Source organism: Schistocerca serialis, chromosome 11 (assembly GCF_023864345.2).
Source record: "Schistocerca serialis cubense isolate TAMUIC-IGC-003099 chromosome 11, iqSchSeri2.2, whole genome shotgun sequence".
Taxonomy (NCBI): Eukaryota; Metazoa; Arthropoda; class Insecta; order Orthoptera; family Acrididae; genus Schistocerca; species Schistocerca serialis.
The window spans coordinates 110,575,688-110,601,205 of record NC_064648.1 but is presented as its reverse complement, the minus strand read 5'-3'; the positions used below and the strand labels follow the sequence as shown (position 1 = coordinate 110,601,205).

The 25,518-nt window shown below is 44.0% G+C and overlaps 1 protein-coding gene across 1 annotated transcript in view; it reads right to left on the bottom strand.

The window, feature by feature from the left end:
- The window catches only part of LOC126426509 (uncharacterized), an 88,603-nt gene that overhangs the window by 3,792 nt on the left and 59,293 nt on the right, over window positions 1–25,518 (bottom strand). The window lies entirely within an intron of this gene.

Genomic DNA, 25,518 nt, shown 5'->3' with positions numbered 1-25,518 from the left:
TGGGTGGAAGTTACTAAATGCTTGTTGGTGTACAGCAGCATAAGCCTTTATGCACTGTATGATGAAATCTGATGAAATGAGGATCGATGTGAGTGGCCATCTTTCTGCACTCGTCACAGAGTACTGGAGTTTCCAGAGGCTCTGCACAAATGCTAGGGAGACTACTGCTACGATAGACAAGCGTCGTCAATGTGCCTAGTTTAGCTAGTAGTGCTGGAACCCTTACTATGGATGTTATGCGCCTGTAGGAATTAAGTGTACCGGTGGAATTTTTCGATGACCTGCAATAAATGATGATACGAGAACTGTAGCAGATACATCTAAAAAAGTGTTCTGTGAACCAGAGGAATGATATCAAAGCTCCACTGTTGCTATTGCCGCTGTGAGGCCCTAGATACACCTCTCGTCTTCGACTTCACTTTGACATCCAACCAACAATAACCACAGTAACGTATGCCACCACCTCAGCTCCTTCATCTGCAGTCACCCAGTGATCCTTCACCGACAGTCTCCTATCCTTTCCCGTCTTCTACAGTGTTATACCGCCCACAACGAACTTCAATTTTGAAACCAACATTACCGCCGCCAAATGCACCATCGCCATCACCTCCACCATCACCTTCACTGTCCTTCCATCACTAGTGATGTCGCCAGCTCTATCACCAAAACCATAGCCACCCCCAGCATGGTGATCAGCCTCATCACCACCACGATTTACCAGTGACAGAAGTTCCAGTCATATACACCGCCACGGCACTGATACCACTGCTATAAACTCCTGCCAACTTCCATACCAAAACACAAGTAGAGCTACCTCCTATTGGAAAAATCCCCATCCATGCACTCATAAGACTACACAAACGATACAGAGAAGATACTGATTCACTCTACAGCCCAAGAAAGACAACGAACTCACAAAAGAATTCACAAAATTCATGGACATGAAACCAATACATGCACTCAACCACCATCTTCTACCTACTTCCACTTTTCAGTTCACCTTCCAGAGCAAAACACCTTGATGCTGTCGCAAAAGAGATGTATATTTCAGAAGCCGAAAGTCTATCACAGGAAGTTTAAAGATATTCCCCAAACTCATAAATATCCTAAATCATGCCTAGGAAAGGTGTTCTGATTATCAAATCCCTCGATCTCCACGGGTACACCCACCTGCTTAGCAGTCCTCCTACATTTGGTTCCCATGCATTCATCACATCTATCCCCTCCTCTCCACAAACAACAATATGTTCCATATGGCTCACCAACATTTACCGTCACAGTTAAGAATGTCAACCTTGAGGTCGTGGTCGAGAAGATAATGCAGAAAATCAACTCCTACCTCAACTTACAAACTCGAAGTTTCATCCTCATTGGCTACAATTATGGTCCTGCTAATTTAGCCTTTTCTCAGAATCCTCTAGCAAAATTGATCAACTAGTCAGAAACAGAGTCTACATTTACTTCAAGCACTCCAATTCATCCAAATCAAAACTACATGCAATCAATTCCCTCCACTATTTTGACTACAGAGAGCCCCACGAACCAGTGTAAAAACCCATCAAGCTGTCATCACTGTAAATCTTATCATCTCCACCAAGAATGTCTTAACTTACAGAGATATAGTCAGATTTGTTATCATGGCCTTCCAAAGCATCCCGCTTTTCTAGCATCCCCATACCCTACACCAGTTTTCCCCATCTGCCCAGTCTGTGCTCCATATCAGTATAACCACCACCTACTACTAAAATTAATTCTGTGTTTGATATTTTATCAACTTCAGCAATATGGCTTCAAATTAACCTTAGTTACGTCTATCAACTCCACTGGTCTACATTTATGAATCCAAACAGTGTCTCAACAGTACTTACACCCTACGCACATTGTCCCTAGCTGCTCTATGTTTATTCCCTCTCGATGTAACTGCTACCTACACCTACACCCAAGTATGCTTTCAACATTTAAACAACCTCATTTAGGCCTAGCTACTTCCATATCCTACTTTTCTTAATCCAAATTCCGTCACAGTAGTTTATTATCATTTACTTAACAACTATTTGAAAATAGTCCAACTGACAACTTGCCCATTTTTTTCCTGACCTCTGTGTTTTCCTACAATCTGCATTGAACCAATAGCCCACACACAGTAGCCATGCCAGATATTGAGTATCGAACCATAATTGGCACATAGTAGTGAGATACAGAGTAGCAAGTGGATACCTTTTGTGTACATACTCTGTTCAGTTTTGCTGCTGTACACTTCATCCTGAGGATATATTTCAGCATCCTATTAGTCAATTGTGCAACTATCTGTATTTGTACAAGCTGTCCTATCCAATGTCATTTCCTTGGCCCCATTGACCAATACTTTTCCACCCACGAAATTGTTGCTGATCTGTATGTACATAGCAGTGGACATGCTGAAATTAAGGAGACCTAGTCTGCTTCCTTGACACACCAACCCCAAAGTAACTCCTCTGTCAACCTCCTCAGATGCATAACTGCAGAAATCCTTGTCCCAGTTTGCAATGCTCACGATTCAAAAAAATGGTTCAAATGGCTCTGAGCACTATGGGACTCAACTGCTGTGGTCATCAGTCCCCTAGAACTTAGAACTACTTAAACCTAACTAACCTAAGGACATCACACACATCCATGCCCGAGACAGGATTCGAGCCTGCGACCGTAGCAGTCGCACGGTTCCGGACGGCGCGCCTAGCTCACGATTCAGTCCAACCATCAATCCCATCCTACCCACACTCTCCACTTTCACACCCACTCCACAATAACCTACCTGCGATAAAGCAATAACACCACGACAAAATCTGGGATGCCTACTGGGAGATTATCTATACCCAAATTGGGAGCAACCTAGCGACCCTCCACATCACGAGGATTTCCAGTACCACTTTCTTCCTGCAAGAAAGCTTGACTGAAGCTGCCACTACCTCCCACACACGCATACAAACACATAGAAATGAAGCAGTAATCTCTCTTCTTCTGCATCCAAGACTGGGACACACAACACATCATTGGCAACTATGAAGACACGACCGCAACATCCTTAATGGAAAAAGAGGCCTGCGACAGACATGCTTTAAACTCATTACAACACCATCCACAAACTCAAGTGAGCACTGGGCGGCTTACCACACACTTACAAGTCATAGTCCTGTGAACTCCATCTCGGAAATCAACACCTCCTGACAATCTACGTAAAAGTAATATTTTCGCCTGCTATTTCCAAGACAAACTCACTGTCCTGCCAACTTGACCGTGACATGGCACCATATGTCCACTAGTGGAGGGATGTTTCCACTGCGCTCTCGCTTCCAACTTGCAGTGTTTACGCACTGTAACAGACGTGGGTAATCTTTGGTGACTCGTAGACGCTATTCACATACTTACTTAAGCTCACGGGCAGGCTGGTCCCGTGACGTGACAGCAGCGCTCGTAAAATCAAAACTGTATTGCCCATGACACTGTTCGTGGAATAAAGCACTGATATGAATGACACCGGTTTTGCGATACGCCACACCAACAAAGTGGGTCTCAAAACATGCGTTTTAGGGAGCACATTTATTTTGTATCTACGCTACTTTCAGACGTTTACGTTTACTCACACGTCGAGTGCGAAGTTTCTTTACTTACGGTATTTTACAACTGCTATCTTAAAAATATCCGTCGCAAAATTCTGTAGCGCTGCTAGTAAAGATACAATTTTGATGACTCTTAAACAAAAGTAAACATCTGAAAATCGGATGCCCTGCCTCTTGAAATGGCACCATGGAATAATAAACGCCTAAAACACAACTGACTGCAGCTAATTCACTGTAGGTATCAGGACTTGCAGTGACCAATTACGGGCTCAATGGACCAGAACTATTAACTAATGTTAACAGGCCATTAGAACGTTTGAAATTAATTATATTAATGTTCACAAACCCCTATTAGCGAGCCTTTTTACATACTTGTCCAAAAATAGTTTTGACGGTTGATTTCGTATACATAGGTTTTGTCTCTTACACTAAAAATGAAACGGTTCAAATGGCTCTGAGCACTATGGGACTTAACTGCTGAGGTCATGAGTCCTCTAGAACTTAGAACTACTTAAACCTAACTAACCTAAGGACATTACACACATCCACACCCGAGGCAGGATTCGAACCTGTGACAGTAGCGGTCGCGCGGTTCCAGACTGTAGCGCCTAGAACCGCTCGGCCACTCCGGCCGGCTCTTACACTAAATAATCTAAGTCACCATTTGTTTGCTCATTTTAAAATGTTAAAAAGTCTGAATTACTTGAACTTGGCATATATCGGCTAAGTTAGGAAGAAGTCAGACTGGAAAAAAGCGAACAAGAGAATGTCGAATACCCGAAAATGTATCACGGGCGGCCCTTCACTGTCTTTCCCTGGAGATTCCACCACAGGCCGGACTGAAACCAGACGCGCGCTGACAGCTGTATGTTGAGAACAGATTGAAACACTGCAGCAAAAGCACAAAATAAAAAAATTCGTGGCCGTGTCCTACCTCACTGCCCATATTTTTCCGACATCTCCCTATTTTTGGTTCACCCCTCATCGCTGCTCAGCCATTCCCTTTGTTTATTGGGAGAAACATGGCTTGTGGACTTCCTTCCTCGACAAACTGGAGCCATTGTCTATGGATGGAGATGACGGTAGCGTATTAGCGTCGCTTCTCCTGGAGGTGATAACTTTGTTTCCTCGTGTGGTACCTGTATACAGGTTTCGAGTCAGGACCGCAGGTTTCCGTAAATTAAGTGAATTTAGCTATCCAGAAAGGTGTTATTTGTAATCAGTGTTATAACATCGTTCACTGTCACGATTTGCTCTGATCACCTGTTGCACAGTACGTCGCCCATTTTCAGATAAAACACCAAGCCAAAAATTTAAGACTAAACGGAATTCCAAAATTTTGTAAATGGCTATTTGCAGTAATCCCCTCCTCCACTACTGTTCACCATATTTTGAATCGTATACACGTACGTCCAACTTTGGCACAGAGAACAGCAGCGACGTGATTTTGAATGAAAGCAGTGAGGCCTTGGTAGGTTGCTGGAAGGAGTTGGAATAACATCTGCACACACAAGCCACGAAATTCTCGTAAATTCCAGGGAGGACGGCGATAAGCTCTGACGCGACGTTGAATCACATTCCAGGTGTGTTCGATCAGGTTCAAATCTGACGAGATGGAGGACCAGCACGTCAACTGTAAATCGCCATCGTGTTTCTCGTACCTAATACTTTTTTAATATTTTGAAGGATCAGCCTCAGTTGCTCAAATTTTCTGGTCTTTGCCTGGTTTCGGCTACATTATCCTAGACTTCTTCAGAAGCATAAAATTACTATAACATGCCAGAGTAAGGATCAGTCAACATTAAAATTAAAACCTATAGTGAATGTACCTTCTGTGACAATATCATACCAACTGACTCTGTGTACCTGCAGTGTCATAAACTGGCCTTCTTTCATTCCAGTTTGCATAGAGCGCTCGGTATTCGCCTTTCTGCTAAGGCATTGGAGAACGAATTATTAACACTCAAAGTGATAGCCGAAAATAAAGGGTATAAACCAGACATTGTAAGACAACTCTATAAGAAGAGATTAAATAACAAGAGAAGCACGACTTCCTCTACTTTAGGTACCACGTCAGATGATAACCACGCAAACGTAATCTCCATTCCCTTTACAGGTAAAGCTTCATACAGAATAGGGCGAATTCTAAAGAAGCATGGTTATAAGGCAACATATTCTACCAACAACAGTCTTAAGGAAAATTTAATCCACTCTTTAAAAAGAGCTAAGCACAAACTGCCTCTCTCCGGGGTATATAAAATCACATGCGGTGAGTGCCCTAACTCTTACGTTGCCCAAACAGGGAGAACGTTGTCAGCAACATATAAAGAGCATCTGCCAACGAGTGGTGATGACGGCACACGGGGTTCGACTTTCTCCGAGCACCTCGTCCAAATGGCCCACGCACCCAATCCTCCAACTAATAGTGAGCTGTTGCACTGCGGGATAAAAGGAACAAGGCTAGATAGTCTAGAGGAGATGCAGATTTTTAAATACTTGCTATCCAATGCAGAAAACCTTCTGAACGATGAGCTGCTGCTGAGAAATAAAAATCTTTTTCGAAGGTTTCAAATCTTTGTTACGTCTGGTTTAATTTATCTGGTTTAATTTACCGCATACCATGTTCAGACATCAAGCCTCGCGGTTCCCTTTAAATTTAAGTTTGGCCCACTACTCTTTCAGGAGAGTTTGGACGCTATTTAACAATTATGCAGCACAATAAGTAAAATTTATCTGCTTTAAATACTTCTCCTTTCTATGATACTGTAACCTTACGAGCATATCGCGTTACTTACAATGATACCTGTGGAAGAATATTCCCGTCAAAGGTACATTGTAGATTATATGTTAGTACACTTGACCTATGTCGGTCAATAGCACATAAGCGTGATGACGGAGATGTTGTAACCTCCGCCACACTCCAATTGATATGCACGACCCATGTCGGTCATTAGCATAGATGAATTTAAGAGTTGTGCAGCAAAGTAAAGTAGAACTTAGTTGCTCTAAATATTGCCCTTGTAATGATAACGATAACGTTACACTTGTATCGTCTTACTCACAATGTTACCTATAGAAAATATTTCCCTTCTAACGTACATCGTAGACTATATTTTAATATACTTGACCTATCTCGGTCAATAGGACGTAAGCTTGATGACGGAGACGTTGTACCCTCAGTCACATTTTAATTAATACGCTTGACCTGTTGTTGTTGTTGTGGTCTTCAGTCCTGAGACTGGTTTGATGCAGCTCTCCATGCTACTCTATCCTGTGCAAGCTTTTTCATCTCCCAGTACCTACTGCAACCTACATCCTTCTGAATCTGCTTAGTGTATTCATCTCTTGGTCTCCCTCTACGATTTTTACCCTCCACGCTGCCCTCCAATACTAAATTGGTGATCCCTTGATGCCTCAGAACATGTCCTACCAACCGATCCCTTCTTCTGGTCAAGTTGTGCCACAAACTTCTCTTCTCCCCAATCCTATTCAATACTTCCTCATTAGTTATATTATCTACCCATCTAATCTTCAGCATTCTTCTGTAGCACCACATTTCGAAAGCTTCTATTCTCTTCTTGTCCAAACTATTTATCGTCCATGTTTCACTTCCATACGTGGCTACACTCCATACAAATACTTTCAGAAATAACTTCCTGACACTTAAATCAATACTGGATGTTAACAAATTTCTCTTCATCAGAAACGCTTTCCTTGCCATTGCCAGCCTACATTTTATATCCTCTCTACTTCGACCATCATCAGTTATTTTGCTCCCCAAATAGCAAAACTCCTTTACTACTTTAAGTGCCTCATTTCCTAATCTAATTTCCTCAGCATCACCCGACATAATTAGACTACATTCCATTACCCTTGTTTTGCTTTTGTTGATGTTCATCTTATATCCTCCTTTCAAGACACTGTCCATTCCATTCAACTGCTCTTCCAAGTCCTTTGCTGTCTCTGACAGAATTACAATGTCATCGGCGAACCTCAAAGTTTTTATTTCTTCTCCACGAATTTTAATACCTACTCCTAATTTTTCTTTTGTTTCCTTTACTACTTGCTCAATATACAGATTGAACAACATCGGGGAGAGGCTACAACCCTGTCTTACTCCATTCCCAACCACTGCTTCCCTTTCATGTCCCTCGACTCTTATAACTGCCATCTGGTTTCTGTACAAATTGTAAATAGCCTTTCGCTCCCTGTATTTTACCCCTGCCACCTTTAGAATTTGAAAGAGAGTATTCCAGTCAACATTGTCAAAAGCTTTCTCTAAGTCTACAAATGCTAGAAACGTAGGTTTGCCTTTCCTTAATCTTTCTTCTAAGATAAGTCTTAAGGTCAGTATTGCCTCACGTGTTCCAGTGTTTCTACGGAATCCAAACTGATCTTCCCCGAGGTTGGCTTCTACTAGTTTTTCCATTCGTCTGTAAAGAATTCGTGTTAGTATTTTGCAGCTGTGACTTATTAAGCTGATAGTTCGGTAATTTTCACATCTGTCAACACCTGCTTTCTTTGGGATTGGAATTATTATAGTCTTCTTGAAGTCTGAGGGTATTTCGCCTGTTTCATACATCTTGCTCACCAGATAGTAGAGTTTTGTCAGGACTGGCTCTCCCACGGCCGTCAGTAGTTCCAATGGAATATTGTCTACTCCGGGGGCCTTGTTTCGACTCAGGTCTTTCAGTGCTCTGTCAAACTCTTCACGCAGTATCATATCTCCCATTTCATCTTCATCTACATCCTCTTCCATTTCCATAATGTTGTCCTCAAGTACATCGCCCTTGTATAGACCCTCTATATACTCCTTCCACCTTTCTGCTTTCCCTTCTTTGCTTAGAACTGGGTTTCCATCTGAGCTCTTGATATTCATACAAGTCGTTCTCTTATCTCCAAAGGTCTCTTTAATTTTCCTGTAGGCGGTATCTATCTTGCCCCTAGTGAGATAGGCCTCTACATCCTTACATTTGTCCTCTAGCCATCCCTGCTTAGCCATTTTGCACTTCCTGTCGATCTCATTTTTGAGACGTTTGTATTCCTTTTTGCTTGTTTCACTTACTGCATTTTTATATTTTCTCCTTTCATCAATTAAATTCAGTATTTCTTCTGTTACCCAAGGATTTCTACTAGCCCTCGTCTTTTTACCTACTTGATCCTCTGCTGCCTTCACTACTTCATCCCTCAAAGCTACCCATTCTTCTTCTACTGTGTTTCTTTCCCCCATTCCTGCCATTTGTTCCCTTACGCTCTCCCTGATACTGTGTACAACCTCCGGTTCTTTTAGTTTATCCAGGTCCCATCTCCTTAAATTCCCACCTTTTTGCAGTTTCTTCAGTTTTAATCTACAGGTCATAACCAATAGATTGTGGTCAGAGTCCACATCTGCCCCTGGAAATGTCTTACAATTTAAAACCTGGTTCCTAAATCTCTGTCTTACCATTATATAATCTACCTGATACCTTTTAGTATCTCCAGGGTTCTTCCAAGTATACAACCTTCTTTCATGATTCTTAAACCAAGTGTTAGTTATGATTATGTTGTGCTCTGTGCAAAATTCTACAAGGCGGCTTCCTCTTTCATTTCTGTCCCCCAATCCATATTCACCTACTATGTTTCCTTCTCTCCCTTCTCCTACACTCGAATTCCAGTCACCCATGACTATTAAATTTTCGTCTCCCTTCACAATCTGAATAATTTCTTTTATTTCATCATACATTTCTTCAATATCTTCGTCATCTATAGAGCTAGTTGGCATATAAACTTGTACTACTGTAGTAGGTGTGGGCTTCGTATCTATCTTGGTCACAATAATGCGTTCACTATGCTGTTTGTAGTAGCTTACCCGCATTCCTATTTTCCTATTCATTATTAAACCTACTCCTGCATTACCCCTATTTGATTTTGTGTTTATAACCCTGTAGTCACCTGACCAGAAGTCTTGTTCCTTCTGCCACCGAACTTCACTAATTCCCACTATATCTAACTTCAACCTACCCATTTCCCTTTTTAAATTTTCTAACCTACCTGCCCGATTAAGGGATCTGACATTCCACGCTACGATCTGTAGAACGCCAGTTTTCTTTCTCCTGATACGACATCCTCTTGAGTAGTCCCCGCCCGGAGATCCGAATGGGGGACTATTTTACCTCCGGAGTATTTTACCCAAGAGGACGCCATCATCATGTAATCATACAGTAAAGCTGCATGCCCTCGGGAAAAATTACGGCTGTAGTTTCCCCTTGCTTTCAGCCGTTCGCAGTACCAGCACAGCAAGGCCGTTTTGGTTATTGTTACAAGGCCAGATCAGTCAATCATCCAGACTGTTGCCCTTGCAACTACTGAAAAGGCTGCTGCCCCTTTTCAGGAACCACACGTTTGTCTGGCCTCTCAACAGATACCCCTCCGTTGTGGTTGCACCTACGGTACGGCTATCTGTATCGCTGAGGCACGCAAGCCTCCCCACCAACGGAAAGGTCCATGGTTCATGGGGGGGGGACGCTTGACCTATGTCGGTCAATACCAGCTACGTGTGAAGACAGGGGCGTTGTATGCCCAGTTACACCCAAATTAAATTTTAGATAGTGGTTAAGGTTTTAAATAAGTGAGACAAGTAAGGTGCTCGCTATTAGGCATGTTCGGTGGAGATACTTTACACGATGACCATATGTGTAGAGGTAATCCTTAAACTTTATATACCCAACCAAGTAAATTTTCTACCATTTAATGCAATTTTCGTATAGATAATACACATAGGGACTTCATCTACATAACGCCTAGTTTACTTACAATTACAGTTATCAGCTCCCAACACGTGATATACAGACAGCCAAAGATATACAGCCTTGATTCTCCGTATGCGCACGCGCACGAGTTGCTATGTGTTCAGTGCAATTCCGCGTGCAACGGTCAGTGCCAACCTAGTTGCCGCTGCTAACTGACCGTATGGTGAAGAGTTGCCACGGTACTATAGGTTTTAATTTTTAATGTTAACTGTGCCTTACTCTGACATGTTACAATAATTTTATGCTTCTGAAGAAGGCTAGATTAATTTAGCCGAAACCTGGTAAAGACCAGACTGAGTATGATCCTTCAAAATATTAGTCTTCCACAGTTGCCGACGGGGCTGCAATAGGCTAAAAATTCTTTCTCGAACCTCTCCATCACACTCCTTCACCTGTGACACGGCGCATTATCTGGTTGAAAAATGCCGCTGCTGTCGGGAAACATGATCGTCATGGGTGGGTGCTCGGCAAACAGTGTACTATACGCCTTGGGCATCGTGGTGCCTCTTAAGAGCCCCACTGAGCTATGGATGTCCAGGTGAATATTCTCCAGGGGATAATGGAGACGCTGCCAGCCTGTCTCCATGCCACCATACAGGTGTCAAGTAGCTGCTCGTCTGGAAGACGACGGAATCGCATTCTTCCATTGGCGTGTGATGAGGAAGGTATCGAAATTCATCAGACCATACAACACTCTGCCAGCATGAAACGTCGAATGCGATATTCCCGTGCCCATTTCACTCGTAGTTCATGATGTCGTGGTGCTAACATTAGCACATGTCTACATGTACATCCATACTCCGCAATCCACCATACGGTGCATGGCGGAGGGTACCTCGTACCACAACTAGCATCTTCTCTCCCTGTTCCACTCCCAAACAGAACGAGGGAAAAATTACTGCCTATATGCCTCTGTACGAGCCCTAATCTATCCTATCTTGTCTTTGTGGTGTTTCCGCGAAATATAAGATGGCGGCAGTAAAATTGAACTGCAGTCAGCCTCAAATGCTGGTTCTCTAAATTTCCTGAGTAGCGATTCACGAAAAGAACGCCTCCTTTCCTCCAGAGACTCCCGCCCGAGTTCCTGAAGCATTTCTGTAACACTCGCATGATGATCAAACCTACCAGTAAAATCAAGGTAACACTAAAACAATAACTTAGTATAGTATAGTAGAATAACCCCCATAGTGGTGAAGGATCACAATAGAAACCTGTAATGTTAAACATAATAATAGCTGCAGATAGAATATTGTAATAGTTAAAAATAGGACCTACTAATGTATTTAGGTAGTAGGTTACATTGTATCATGATAATGATAAAAAAACTACCAGTAACAAATGTAGCAGCCCACCTCTGAATTGCTTCTATGTCCTCCCTCAATCCCATCTGATAGGGATGCCAAACGCTCGAGCAGTACTCACATGGGCCGGTTGGGGTGGCCGAGCGGTTCTAGGCGCTACAGTCTGGAACCGCGTGACCGCTACGGTCGGAGGTTCGAATCCTGCCTCAGGTTTGGCTTGGTTGTCTGGGTGAAGAGACCAAACAGCAAGTCATCGGTCTCATCAGATTAGAGAAGGATGGGAAAGGAAGTCGGCCGTTGCCTTTCAAAGGAACCATCCCAGCATTTGCCTGGAGCGATTTAGGGAAATCATGGAAAACCTAAATCAGGATGGCCGGTCGCGGGATTGAACCGTCGTCCTGCCCCGGGCATGGTGTTTGTGATGTCATTAGGTTACTTAGGTTTAAGTAGTTATAAGTTCTAGGAGACTGATGACCTTAGAAGTTAAGTCTCATAGTGAAATAAATAAAAAAATAAAAAGTACCCACATGAGTGGGTCTGCGGGCTGTGCAGGACCATCGTTATGAGTGTTCAGTGCACCGTGTTTTCAGAGACAATAGTACTCTCCCCAGCATTAAAGTCTGACGTCAGTTTCGCAACAGTTCGCCACCGATCCCATTCTATCAGTCTGCCCAGCCTACAGCGACCAACATCTGTAATACGGGGTGGCCGCCCAATCTCCCATCTTGGTTTCGCCACGTTTTATAGACAATGGCTACAGCACGGATCGACCACTTGACAAGTCGATCAGTCTCCAAAGCGCTTGTTCCATCACAATCTGCCCTCGGTCAAACTCCCCATTCTGCACAGAGGCAGCCAGCTCACAGCCACTACGCACACTGCGCGTGTATGTGTCTAGCAGTCATGCCTCGCCACGTGACGCTGTTGTCGCCTAGACGGGCTTATATCCACAGTAGGTGGGTGGTCATAATGTTCTGGCTGATCTGTGTATTCTCAGTAGTCTGCGTTACAGGGAAGTATACGTTTCAGTGACAGTGAAATAAACATTCGCAAATTATAATGAGTTCCACAAAAGCTTGAATGTATTTTAGTTTATACCTGTGTATATGCTTTCCAGGCCAGTTCTTAGATTCTTCCACCTTGCCATGCGCTATCAGCTCGCTGACGGATTGCATGTCGAGTACCCAACCGCTCAGTTTCGTGTGCAGCATGTCTCTCACACGTTCCATGCCCTTAATCCATCTGTCGAGTCGGTGATCATTTGTTTGGTTAACCTGAGGCAGAGAGCAAATTGTTCAAATCCTTTGCATAACATTCACAAGCAGCAGCCGGTCTTAGCTTACACTTACAGACTGCTGTTACATAATATTTAAATTATTGTCAGCGAATGACTATACATTCAGTTTTATGTGGCACTTTAGAGAGCAGAAACTTTCGAAATGTGGTGCTACAGAAGAATGCAGAAGATTAGATGGGTAGATCGCATAACTAATGAGGCGGTATTGAATAGGACTGGGGAGAAGAGGAGTTTGTGGCACAACTTCACTAGAAGATGTTGTGAGGCGACAAGAGATCACTAATTTAGTATTGGAGGGCACCGTGGAGGGTAAAAATCGTAGAGGGAGAACAAGAGATGAATACACTAAGCAGATTCAGTTGGACGTAGGCTGCAGTACGTACTGGGAGATGAAAACGCTTGCACAGGATAGAGTAGCATGGAGAGCTGCCTCAAACCAGTCTCAGGACTGAAGACCACAACAACAACAATGGCACTTTCAACAGTAATGCACAGTAAATTCCAACGATCTCTTACAAAACACACACAAATCACAGCCTATACCGTCAGGGAAGGTAGCAGCAGATATTTTTCGATAGTTACGCTACAAACATTTGAACCTAAGAGAGCACGGCACTATGTCTACATAAAGTGTTCTACGGCTGGCAACTGTGTCACTCTCCACCTAACGCGATAGGGAGACTTGGAAGATTTTATTCGACCTTTTGAGCGATTTTCGGAAATATGAAGGTGAGATCGTTGACTGTTGTGCCAAAATCTTACTCGGTACTAGTGCTGTGAGGAACACCGAAACGTCTTACGACGGTGTGGATACGTAAGCAAAGGGAAAAACCGCACCACATGAGAAAAGTTATGTGAACTATTTGTGCACGTAATGGATTTAAGTTTGGCATTTTTGTTGCTTTTGCCTGTCGTGTTGTTGCTCGCTTCTACTCAAAATTTTCGTTTGCTGTTCGCCATTTGCATGTTAACGCCCATTGCTGAACATGTCTCTAGTCTTGCACATTTGAAGGACTCTAGCTGGCATCATTGATCTCACGAGTTACAGATAGGCAAAATGAGTCTGCCCCACTTTTTGTGTCTGAGGTTGACATAAAAGTAAAATCAGAGGAGATATCTTGAAATATCTGGGTCGTTTATAAAGAAAATTTTACCGAATGAGGTTTTTTATATTCACTAGGAACATCCATTACGTTCTCCTGGACGGTGAGTGTTCTACAGAGAAGCGTGTCAGGACTGCTCTTGTTCTGTGCATCCACGAACGGTCTGACGGGCGGGGTGAGCATCAGTCTGTGCTGTTTGCTGACAGTGCTTTAGTATACAGGAGAGTGTCGTCGGTGGGTGACTCTTGGTGGATACAGGACGACCTAGACTTATGAGCCGTGATCAGTGCCAGTCAGCTCTAAATGTAGAAAATGTAAGCTAATGCAAGTGAGCAGGAAAAACAGTCCTGTAATGCTCGAGTACAGCATTACCGATGGGCTGCTTGACACAGACACGTTGATTGGACATTTGAGCACAACGTTGCAGAGTGATATGAAATGGAAGTAACACAGAGCCTCAGTTGCAGAAAAGCCGAGTAGTCGATTTCGCTCTACTGGTAGACACCTACTAAAGTGTAGGTAAGTGGTAAGGGTCCCCACCAGATCGGATTAAAGAGAGCCATCGAAGCAGTTCTTATATTAGTTACCTGTAGAGCTGACTAACGCACGAATTTTACAGATATGCTACGTGAAAAATCTGATGAAATCGGATAAGAAAAGATTGTCTGAAGAGTACCTCAGTATGTAGTGGCGACACAAGAGTGCAACGGGTATTCCATTGTTGAATGCTGAGGAGAGAGCGGATAGGTGGAAAGAGTACACTGAAGGCCTCTATGAGGGGGAAGTCTTCTCTTGTGTGATTGAAGGAGAAACAGAAGTCGATGGGGAACATATAGAGGATCCAGCATCAGAGTGAGAATTTAAAAGAGCACTGCACGGTTTCAGATCAAATAAGGCAGAAGGGATGGATAACATTTCATCAGAATTTGTAAAATCATTGGGAAAAGTGGGAACAAAACGATTATTCACATTGCTGTGTGTAAAATATTCAAGTATGGCGATATATTATCCGACTTTCAGAAGAATATCGTCTACACAATTCCGAATTCTGCAAGAGCAGCCAAGTGCGAGAAAGGGGTAAGCTATAGGAAGAGATGGTTAAAACACAACATGTACAAGAGCCATTTGGGGATAATAAAAGCGGAAGATCAAGAACGAAGTGCTCTGACTAAAAAGGATGTAAAACAGGGATGTAGTCTTTCGCCCCTAGTGTTGAATCTGAACACTTAAAAAGCAATGATGGAAATAAAAGAAAGTTTCAAAGTGGAAATTAAATTCAAGGTGAAATGATATCAAAGATAAGATTCGCTGACGACACTGTGACCCTCAACGAAAGTGAAGAAGTAAGACAAGATATACTGAATCTAATGAGCAGTCTACTGAGTACAGAACATAGATGGACGAGAAATAGAAGAGGGACGAAAGTAATTAGAGAGGGCAGGAATGAGAACAATGAGAAACTTAAAATTAAGACTGATGGTCATGAAGTAAATGAAATTACAGAATTATACTATCTAGGTAGTAATATAACAGATGACAGAAGGAGCAAAGAAGACATCAAAAGCAGACTAACACTGGCATTAACGGTATTCCTGGCCATGAGAAGTCTACTAGCATCAAACATAGGTCTTACTTTGAGGAATAAACTTGTGAGGATGTACGTTTGGAGCACAGCATGTAACATGGACTATGGAAAAATAGGAACAGAAGAGTGTCGAAGCATTTGTGGTGCTACAGACGCATGTTGAAAATTAGGTGGACTGATAAGGCAAAGAATGAGGAGGTTCTGAGCAGAATCGAAGAGGAAAGGAATATGTGCAAAACACTGACAAGAATAAGGGACAGAATGGCAGGACAGCTATTAAGACATAAGGGAATGACTTCTATGGTACTAGAGGGAGCTGTAGAGTGCAAAAACTGTAGAGGAAGACCGAGATCGGAATACATCCAAGACATAGTTAATGACGTACGTTGCAAGTGCTACTCGCGTATGAAGAGGTTGCCACAGGAGAGGAATTCGTGGCAGGCTGTATCAGACCAATCAGAAGACTTATGACTAAAAAAAAAATGAAACTAGGATTAATGCCAACGATAGCTCGAGCTATGCAGAAGAAAACCACTCGAAATCAGATTTGCAAGTGAAGTTGTTCCATTACCATGACTGGAATTGAGGAGGTGCGCGTGCCATCAACCGTTCATACCATTGTAGATTATTGGCTTTGGGGTTACCTGAAGTCGCAAGTGTACCGTGATCGACCGACATCTTTAGGGATGCTGAAAGGCAACATCCGACGCCAATAACTCCGGACATGCTTTACTGTCCTGTTCACAACAGATGATAACTGTTAATTTATTGATAAATTATTCCGTCAGGCGTAGTACAACACAAATATTCAACAACAACAAAAATTACGAATGCCCCACAATAATGCAAAACTGCTTTGCATTTCTGTTCTGAAGTAGGTCAATAGCAAATAAGTTTGGATATGTAACTCATCTCAATTTCTTATTTGTATGTTAAAATTGGTAAATGTAAATAAATTTACACTTAGGGATAGGACCTGTTTACTCACACGGTTTTTATTTTTTTCGCTAGACTGCGTGATTATGGCGACCACGGTGCAGTACGCCACATCCAGCAACATTGCGAACAGGCCGCATGAACTGTCAATACCCTTTGTTCGTCTGGCAGACTATAAGGGGTTTTCTTTTTGCTGAAGAATAATATTAAGGCAATAGTGAGAAACCGTTTCGAATAACAGAATGAAGTGTCTCTACTCCAAAACGTTAAAAAGATTGGTACCGTCGTAAAATCGTGTAAAATACAGCAGCTTAGACTACAGCAGTTCGAAACGACCAACACGACAACGGACTGGGAGCAGCCCAAGTTCAGAACCACTTCACTGCACAGCTATCAAAAGGTGCAGAAAGAGAAAGAAGTATTGCAGACGCACCAATTTCACAGAGCTTGAAATCGCTGCAATAGAGGAAACTTTTGAGCCATTACGTGTGTGACCAAGTCTGTGCATAGAGAATGTTAGGCTTCATTTAAATCTTAAAAAAAGTAGTTGATAAGAAATCAAATACAAATGGATAATGTGGGAGCTTGTCATGATAAAGAAGGAGAATATGATAGTGCGGTATTCAAACATTTCGATTTTGAGGACGTGACTGAGAAAGAATCGATAGACATGGAACTAACGATGGAGTTAGGTGTGAGTGAAACCGAAACAGCACAGATAGAAAAAATGGAGCATCTAAAGAGATCCACACATAGTAGTAAAACCGAGCATAAGCCCTCTTTAGATAACAGACAGTTGCTGCTTACAGTGGCGCCACTTAAAGTGATGAAAGAATTAAATGGCTGTCAAGAGAACATTACGAAAGACTTGAACCAAAGGGAAGGAAAAACTGCGAAGGAATTTCAGGAAAGTAAAGAAGAAAATAATGATGAACTTAGGGAAGAAATTAAAAACACTCAGGAAAAAACGAGGATATACGAATAATTTAAACTGTCTGTTTCAAAAAGCCAAAAGAAATTTATCGCAAGTCTTCATCAAAAGCAACAAACGGTAGTCAAGGAGCTCAAACAGGAGAAGGGAAAGAAACACGCAGCTATATGGGAAAAGGACAGAGATCGGAGGGATGTATAATACGCATTTAAGTAAGACACAACAACACATGGAAAAGAATACCAAGTCATTGACACGGAAGGCCAGAAGAAGTAGTTCTACTGGTAGAAGATGTGACAAGAAGGCTAGATACGTTAACATAGCGCAACTTGATTTACAACATACGCCTGACAGTGGCATTGGCCAGACAATTAACAAGAAGCTAAGGAACGAAGTGAAATGTGTTGCAAACCATTAGGAAATCGAGATGCAGCGCTTAACGCTTCAAGTACATAGTTCAGATCGTCCAAATGGCTCTAAGCACTACGGGACTAAACATATGAGGTCATCACTCCCCTAGACTTAGAAGTACTTAAACCTAACTAACCTAAGGACATCACACACATCCATGCCCGAGGCAGGATTCGAACCTGCGACCGTAGCGGTCGCGCTGCTCCAGACTGAAGCGCGTAGAACCGCTCGGCCACAGCGACCGGCAACTTCATAGACATATAATTTGCACGATAATGGAAACTGTGGAGCAGGTGCGACCACATTTTGCTCTAAATGAAGGAGAAACAAAAGAGAGACGTGAGAAAACACTGGCGTAGGAAGCGAGCACCACGAACGCGTGCGAGATAATTTGGCTCATCTAACTACTGACACAGACATGGAGCAGTATGGAATGACAGTAGAGGACATGGCAAAGGTCAGCCGCATGCTTACAGTTTGCCGCGAAACATGTCAGTCAGATACATGTGGTGTCTGGTCGCTCAGGCATGTCCGAACGAACAGACACCATATGTGTGGTTAAGGCGAGAATGGTCAACGAGCCCTACAGTGCAGATGAACACCACGTTCGAATTCTTATGGGAATAGGCGAAACGCCGGGAGTAACGAGTATAATGGGCAGGGGCGCTATGCTAGTAGTGTGCACATAAACTGAGAATTTGGGTCTGGCGAGAGGCGTGCTAGGGTAGTCCATATAGTCGCGATAACCACCGTGTCTGGATGGCTCAGTGGTCGGGGCATCTGCCTAGCAAGCAGGAGACCCAAGTTCGAATTCAGGTCCTACACAAATTTTCAACTGTTGTCATTGGATATCAGTACCCACTAGCATGTCGTAATTCTTATGTATTTTGATATCAGAAAGAGTCAAAGGGGCGCACTTCCATCTGATTGGTTACGAAGAATGGGATCAAAACAGTCCTAAAAACGTGACAACCAATATCGTAATGGCCAAGTCCCATCAGTTTTGGCCGAGAGCCGTCTTGGAACAAGTAATGTAGTGCCAATGGAGATAAATCCAACAAGTGGCTGTGTGAGATATGGACAGACATACTGAAACAGCTGAGAGCTCACTAACAGATGAAGAGGAAGGCAATGGTGAATGACAGGCAGTGACTTAGATTATCCTGCCAGAGGAATGTGGTTACAGGACTAATTTGGTGCTGCATTCTGGATTTCAGATGTGAATCATTTCAAAAAAATCCATGTGAAGAGATGTTAAGGTTGGATATGAAAATCCCCAGTCTTCGGGTTAGCGGATTAAAGGTAAAGGAAGGTATTGGTGAATGTGCAGAGGGTAGTAAATATCTAATGTTATTGGAGGAGAAAGCCGATGACGAAATATTTAGAATGGATGCCACAAGAATGCCTGATTTACAAGCGAAAAATTGCTGCAGAAATTAAAAGGCATTAAAGTGTTTATGAGTATAGACTTGACTTAAGGGTACCGAAATGTGTTATTGGACCCGAAATGCAGAAGATGCACCGCCCTCCTGTGCGGATGTCAATACTGTCAACATCAGATGCTTCCCATTGGGCTGAATGTGCCACATCAAGTGGACAGAGTTCTCAGCGAAGATTTATTGAGAAGAAATAACTTGTATGTAGATGACATTTCGATCACAAGCAGTAAGAGGAGAGAATATTTCGCAACATTACAGGAAATTTTTCATAAATTGGAAATTGCTGGAGCTAAATGGAGCTTAAGGAAATTTGAATTCGGTATGCAGGAAACAAAAATTCTTAGGGCAAGTATTTGCGCTGGGAGAGATAAAAGTACACAAGGAGAAATTGGAGGCAGTATTCTGATGCATATTAGCAAGAAGCACTTATGAATTTTTATGGGCTGTGTGGCTTCTATCGCCGTTCTAAACACAATGAAGTGCGAAACGGCAAATCGTTACATGAACTGCTCAACAAAAGATCTTACTTATTCCTTGGTCCCTTCTAGCAGTGTTTTATCGTTGATCGCTCTAGCAGCAAAAGGTACCTAACGGCTGGAAAAGAGCGCAGGAGCCGGCCAGAGTGGCCGTGCGGTTCTAGGCGCTACAGCCTGGAGCCGACTGACCGCTCCGGTCGCAGGTTCGAATCCTGCCTCGGGCATGGATGTGTGTGATGTCCTTAGGTTAGTTAGGTTTAATTAGTTCTAAGTTCTAGGCGACTGATGACCTAAGAAGTTAAGTCGCATAGTGCTCAGAACCATTTTTTTGAACCAGAGTGCAGGTCATTTCCGTTTTTAAGAAAGGCTGTAAGACAGGTCCATGCGATTATAGACCTATATCGTTGAAGTCAATCTGTTGCCCAGTCATGGAAGATGTTTTATTATCAAGAATTATGGCGGTTTTGGAAAATGAACATCTCCTCTATAAAAATCAACATGGACTCCACAAATAGAGGTCCTGCGAAACTCAGCTCGCTCTGTTCCTCCACAGCGCAGTGGACAACGGCGCTCAGGTTGATGCCGTGTTCCTTGATTTCAGTCAAACATTTTACACCGTCCCGCATTGCCGTTTAATGATAAAAATACGAGCTTATGGAGTATCGGAGCAGACTTGCGACTGGATTCTAGACTTTCTTGCAGATAGAACTCAACACGTCGCTCTTAACGGAATAAAATCGAGAGATGAAAAGGTAATGTCCGGAGTACCACAGGGAAGTGTGGTAGGACCGTTACTGTTTACAATATATACAAATAATCTAGTAGAAAGCATAGTAGCTCTTTAAGGCTGCTCGCAAATGATATATTTGTCTGTACCAAAGCTGCAACACCAGAAGATAGCAAGAATTTGCAGAACGACCTGCACAGAATTAATGAAAGGTGCATGCTGTTGCAGCTGATACTGAACGGAAATAAATGTAACATATTGCGCATACATACCACAATAAATCCACTACTGCACAGCTACACTGTTGATGGCAAACAGATGGAGACAGCGTTTGCCGTAAAATATCTAGGTGTAACTATCCAGAGCTACCTTAAGTGGAATGATCACATCAAACACATAGTGGGAAAAGCAGACACCAGACCCAGATTCATAGGAAGAATCTTAAGGAAATGTAACTCATCCACGAAAGTTGCTTATAAGGCGCTTGTTTGCCCAATTCTTCAGTATTGTTCATCTACCTGGGATCCCTATCAGGTAGGACTGATAGAGGAGGTGTGGCCTAGCGGTTCTAGGCGCTTCAGTCTGAAAACACGCGACCGCTACGGTCGCAGGTTCGAATCCTGCCTCGGGCATGTACGTGTGTGATGTCCTCAGATGTTAATTCCCATAGTGCTCAGAACCATTTGAACCATTTTTGAACGGATAGAGGAAATAGAGAAAATCCAACGAAGATCTGTGCGTTTCGTCACGGGATCGTTTAGCTGGCGAGAGAGCGTTACGGAGATACTAAGCAAACTCCTCTGGCAGATGTTACAAGAGAGGCGTTGTGCATCACCGAAAGATTTACTATTAAAATTTCAGAGCGAATACAGAGGCTCACCGACAATCATTCTTCCCACGCCCTATTCGCGAGTGGAAGAGGGTTGGAGGGATCAGATAGTGGTACCGAAAGTAGCCTCCGCCACACACCATTAGATGGCTTGTGCAAAGTGATGTAGATGTAGATCCAGGCCATGAACGGCCTCGCCATCTCTTACAGGGTGTGATAATGACTGGAAGATGGTGACGAAGCAAGTTAACAGAATGAAATACACTCCTGGAAATGGAAAAAAGAACACATTGACACCGGTGTGTCAGACCCACCATACTTGCTCCGGACACTGCGAGAGGGCTGTACAAGCAATGATCACACGCACGGCACAGCGGACACACCACGAACCGCGGTGTTGGCCGTCGAATGGCGCTAGCTGCGCAGCATTTGTGCACCGCCGCCGTCAGTGTCAGCCAGTTTGCCGTGGCATACGGAGCTCCATCGCAGTCTTTAACACTGGTAGCATGCCGCGACAGCGTGGACGTGAACCGTATGTGCAGTTGACGGACTTTGAGCGAGGGCGTATAGTGGGCATGCGGGAGGCCGGGTGGACGTACCACCGAATTGCTCAACACGTGGGGCGTGAGGTCTCCACAGTTCATCGATGTTGTCGCCAGTGGTCGGCGGAAGGTGCACGTGCCCGTCGACCTGGGACCGGACCGCAGCGACGCACGGATGCACGCCAAGACCGTAGGATCCTACGCAGTGCCGTAGGGGACCGCACCGCCACTTCCCAGCAAATTAGGGACACTGTTGCTCCTGGGGTATCGGCGAGGACCATTCGCAACCGTCTCCATGAAGCTGGGCTACGGTCCCGCACACCGTTAGGCCGTCTTCTGCTCACGCCCCAACATCGTGCAGCCCGCCTCCAGTGGTGCCGCGACAGGCGTGAATGGAGGGACGAATGGAGACGTGTCGTCTTCAGCGACGAGAGTCGCTTCTGCCTTGGTGCCAATGATGGTCGTATGCGTGTTTGTCGCCGTGCAGGTGAGCGCCACAATCAGGACTGCATACGACCGAGGCACACAGGGCCAACACCCGGCATCATGGTGTGGGGAGCGATCTCCTACACTGGCCGTACACCACTGGTGATCGTCGAGGGGACACTGAATAGTGCACGGTACATCCAAACCGTCATCGAACCCATCGTCCTACCATTCCTAGACCGGCAAGGGAACTTGCTGTTCCAACAGGACAATGCACGTCCGCATGTATCCCGTGCCACCCAACGTGCTCTAGAAGGTGTAAGTCAACTACCCTGGCCAGCAAGATCTCCGGATCTGTCCCCCATTGAGCATGTTTGGGACTGGATGAAGCGTCGTCTCACGCGGTCTGCACGTCCAGCACGAACGCTGGTCCAACTGAGGCGCCAGGTGGAAATGGCATGGCAAGCCGTTCCACAGGACTACATCCAGCATCTCTCCGATCGTCTCCATGGGAGAATAGCAGCCTGCATTGCTGCGAAAGGTGGATATACACTGTACTAGTGCCGACATTGTGCATGCTCTGTTGCCTGTGTCTATGTGCCTGTGGTTCTGTCAGTGTGATCATGTGATGTATCTGACCCCAGGAATGTGTCAATAAAGTTTCCCCTTCCTGGGACAATGAATTCACGGTGTTCTTATTTCAATTTCCAGGAGTGTAGAAACAATCAACCAACGCGCTAATAGTGTTCTACCCAGATATTTACAAACATCTCATTCAGCTTGTGAGGGATCTGATCGTAGATGGGAGTCCATCTGTATGAAATAGACAAAGTGCAGAAGGAAGATCATCGCTTTTGGGAAAAGCGTGTTACGACTAGAGAACAGAAGTATTCAATGACAGGAAAGGACGCACTGCCAGTACTGTTCTGATTCACGAAATTCTGACATTTTATAGCCAGCTATAAACCTTTAGACGTAACGAACCACCAATCTTTATCATCTCTGTTAATAAGCAAACTGCAACATAAGAGATTAGCAATATGGGCTTTAGCTCTGTGATTTGAAGGTGCAGTACATATCGTGACAATAGAATTTCGTCGGCTGGTGTGGCCATGCGGTTCTAGGCACTTCAGTCTGGAACCGCGTGATCGCTATGGTCGCAGGTTCGAATCCTGCCTCGGGCATGTATGTGTGTGATGTCTTTAGGTTAGTTAGGTTTAAGTAGTTCAAGTTCTAGGGGACTGATGTCCACAGGAGTTAAGTCCAATAGTGCTCAGAGCCATTTGAACCATTTTTTTGAATAGAATTTCGTGCCCAAGAAGTCTTTATGCTTACTGCTTGGCCTAAAATGCGAAAAGCACAACTACCGATAACTGAAAGCAGAGTACTCGACATGAAAGATATGCCTGACGAAGGCAGAGTCCGCAACAAACTGAAAACGATACGTCGTGAGCAAAACACTGATTAATTTCTGTCATTGGTGTAAAAGAGTTACAGATACACTGGTGAAGAGAAAATCCTAATGTATCATCGAGTGCATAAATGCAACAAACGCAGGCAACGTGGAGTGCTGTAGACATTTTGGACCCAAGAGGTTTCTGAAAATATGGAGACTGGATTGCATAGTTTTTAACATGACCAATATGATTTATCTACAACATGTGAAATTTGTCAGAAAATCAGCTATTAGTGCTAAAAATAAAGATTTAAGCGACTTTTCGTTGCAGAGAGAGCCTAAAGAGATAGTAGCGGCCCATCTACTAGGAAATTGATGAATGTCGACAGGAGCAGTAACGCAAGTTCCAGTAACTATCAAGCTTTTCTCCAAATACGTAAAACTGTACACCTGAAGAAGGTCACCGGCATTATGGTAGCTGAGAAAATGGGAAAGGTCTGCTTTGCATATCTAAGTCCACCAAAATGCGTTAGCCATGACAACACAAACCAGTATCTGTGTGAAGGAGATACCTTGCACGTTTCGGGTGAACTGTCATAAAAACATAGGAAATGGGGCAGTTAATACACAAGTTTGAGGAGGTACAGGCTGGTACAAATTCTTTTTAACCGAAAGGCTGACAGTTTGGTCAGAGATAACGCCTGATGAAGAAGAGAACATGTCTGAATCAGGCAGCCAGATGTCCTGGAATACAAAAATATACGAACTGGCAAAGTTATGGTAGCGATCATGTTGAAAATGTGGATAAATTTTGTACGTCCGTAGACTAGAAAAGGAACATGACGAGGATGTCGACTGCAAGGTGCTGGAATACAGAGTAAGATAGCAAAGAAGTGTGAGTGGTGCACAAAAGTGAAAAGAACTCTGAAATTCCGTGAAAGAATGTTTTCCCTTAGTATCTGGCACTGATACATCTACGACGGTAGTAATGCTATGGTACATTTGCTATGGCGACAGAAGAGTGTGTATAACGTCATGACGCAGTTCTCCCATTCGCAGCTAAGAACGGCCGCAATAGCATTGCTGAGGTTACACCTCAATGCACGTGCCGTTGGCCGAGGATTGTAGGACCTTTACGCAGGAGAGTTGCACAGTCGTCGCCTTTTCACTTTCTACAGTTCTACCAGCAGCCGGGAAGCCGACGACGTCGTCCTCGTTCCGGACCACCAGAACAGCCCCAGATGCCGCAGAGGACGCCGCTCGCCGCGCCACCGTGGAGCGACCCCATTGACGCTCAGAGCAGGTGCCCTGGCCAGAGGGGTCTCAACCGGTGGTACCAGACGTCAGAATCAGCTGTTCCACCCGTCTGTCACTACTTATGATTGTGGTTTGAAGTGTTGCGTGACGAAGAAAAACGTCGTTTATGTCCTGTGGGAGGAGTTAATTCGTCCAGAAGACTAATCACCACTTGTGTCCGCCCCGATAGCTGAGTGGTCAGCGTGACTGGCCCGGGTTCGATTCGCGGGTGGGTCGGAGATTTTCTCCGCTCAGGGACTGGGTGCTGTGTAGCCTTCATCATCATTTCATCCCCATCCGGCGCGCAGGTCGCCCAATGTGGCGTCGAATGTAATAAGACCTGCACCAAGGCGGCCGGACCTGCCCCACAAGGGGCCTCCAGGCCAATGACGCCAAACGCTCATTCCATTCCATCACCACCTGTATTCCTCCTTCTTAG